This window comes from Cervus elaphus, chromosome 29 (genome assembly GCF_910594005.1).
Source record: "Cervus elaphus chromosome 29, mCerEla1.1, whole genome shotgun sequence".
Classification (NCBI taxonomy): Eukaryota; Metazoa; Chordata; class Mammalia; order Artiodactyla; family Cervidae; genus Cervus; species Cervus elaphus.
Genome location: NC_057843.1, coordinates 57324309 through 57326602, shown reverse-complemented (window position 1 = coordinate 57326602; position 2294 = coordinate 57324309). Strand labels below are relative to the sequence as shown.

The window sequence follows — 2294 nt, the reverse complement described above, 5'->3', positions numbered from 1 at the left end:
AATGTTCAACCTTTATGCCCGAAGGAATGAGGTGACCATCACTAATCACCCACCTGCCTTCCCAAGTTCATCTCACTTAATTTGAGAAAGAGGAGCAGCCCTTCTCACAATTGTGGCCTCTTTTTGTCCATGTATTTCTCTTACTGCTATAGTCCAGCATCTAAAGAACACCCAGAAAAAGGCAGGTACTCATCAAATCCTCAGTGAGTGAATGCACCTGAAGTCCTATGGGCATCATTCAATCACATGAAGTCATAACCTAGTAAACATGATTCCTCTTAACTGCCAACAACACACACACAAAAAAAAAAGGAGTATGGGAAACGTGAATTCCACTCTATTGTCTCCACAGAACCCTCCTGGGGAAAAGAGAGAAGAGCCTAGGTGATTAGAATGGACCCCATCTCCTGTAAGTTACACCAGAACTATAGAACTGAGGGGGCTGGCTTGAAGACCTGAAGTCCCCTCTCTCATTGTTCCGATCGTGAACCTGAGTTCCAGATGCAAGGCTGACTGGCCCCAGGCCACACATCCACGCTGCTTGGCTCCCAGGCCCCCTGGTGCTTTACCCAACACCTTCCTGGTGCAGGTGGGAAAAGAGGGAGAATGAGATGAATGGAGACTGAGATGAATGGGGCGAACCAGTCGGTTGTGACAGAGTTTGTCCTGCTGGGGCTACATGACCACCACAACCTAGAGATGGTCCTGTTTGTGCTCTGCCTGGGCATCTACTCCATGAACGTGCTGGGGAACGCCCTCCTCATCGGGCTGAACATGCTGGACCCCCGCCTGCACACCCCCATGTACTTCTTCCTCAGCAACCTCGCCCTCATGGACATCTGTGGCACATCCTCCTTCGTGCCTCTCATGCTGGTCCACTTCCTGGAAACCCAGAGCACCATCTCCTTCCCTGGCTGTGCCCTGCAGATGTACCTGACCCTGGCACTGGGCTCCACGGAGTGCGTGCTCCTGGCCATGATGGCGTGTGACCGGTATGTGGCCATCTGCCAGCCGCTTCGCTACTCAGAGCTCATGAACCGGCAGACCTGCATGTGGATGGCAGCGCTGAGCTGGGGGACAGCCTTTGCCAACTCCCTTCTCCAATCCATTCTCACCTGGAGCCTCCCCTTCTGTGGCCACAATGTCATCAACCACTTTTTCTGTGAGATCTTGGCGGTGCTGAAACTAGCCTGTGGGGACATCTCTCTCAATGCACTGCTAATAATGGCGGCTTCAACTGTCCTGACGCTGGCCCCGCTGCTGCTCATCTTCCTGTCCTACGTGTTCATCCTCACTGCCATCCTGAGGGTGCCCTCTGCTGCCGGCCGGCACAAAGCCTTCTCTACCTGCTCTGCCCACCTCACAGTGGTGGTGATATTCTATGGGACTATCTCCTTCATGTACTTCAAGCCCAAAGCCAAGGACCTCAACTTGGATAAGCTTCTTGCATTGTTCTACGGGGTCGTGACCCCCTCGCTGAACCCCATCATCTACAGCCTGAGGAACGCAGAGGTGAAAGCTGCTGCCATAGCTCTGCTGAGGGGAGATCTCCTCTCCAGGAAGATGTCCCGCTTTCCTCTTGTTCTCTAAGTCCATCAGGCGGGACAGGCTAGTTACACTGTGGTCATGACTTCAAAATTTAAGTGGCTTAAAACCACAAAGATTTTTCTTCTCCCTTACGCTGCAGGTCCTCAGAGGTTGTTTGGGGCATGTACCTCATCATCTTCATCCTTTGGCCCTCAGGGTGATAAAGTAACTACCACATTAATGGTAAAAATGGCAAAAATGAAGGGAAAAATGACAAAGCCTGTGAGGATTCTTAAAGCTTCCACTCAGAAGTGACGTGTTACTTCCTCTTCCAGCACATACGCTAATGCAAGCACAGGCCAGGGAGGATCACGAGGGAGGGGATGCCCCCCACCCCACACATCTGGAAGGAGGGGAAAGACTGAGGAATCCTGAACGGGTTGGTGAGGACCCCAACCTTACAGTTCACCCAGGAGCTACTAGAGATTGCTAGAGCTTCCATTTTCTGATCAGTTGTCCCTCACTGGCTGCTGTCAAGTTAATCACCGCAGAGAGTGCTGGTAAGCAGGCGTGTGGAGGCTCTGGACTGGGGCGTTCCAACTAGGTCGGATCCAGGCCTCACAGAGCTCTCTTTGCTCTCAGGTTCTGGCTCGGGTTGAGCACGAGAGAGTCTGGAGGAGACGGGTAGGCCGAGGCCAGGCAGCGCTGAGGCGGCTGGGACTCCCCCATTGTCACTGCAGCCCCCGGGCTCCTGCCAGGCCGCCTGC

At 53.3% G+C, this 2294-nt stretch overlaps 1 pseudogene; it reads left to right on the top strand.

Annotated features, from left to right (window-relative positions):
• The first annotated feature begins 606 nt into the window (after positions 1-606).
• Positions 607-1590, top strand: LOC122686186 (annotated as a pseudogene).
• Positions 1591-2294: the final 704 nt, after the last annotated feature.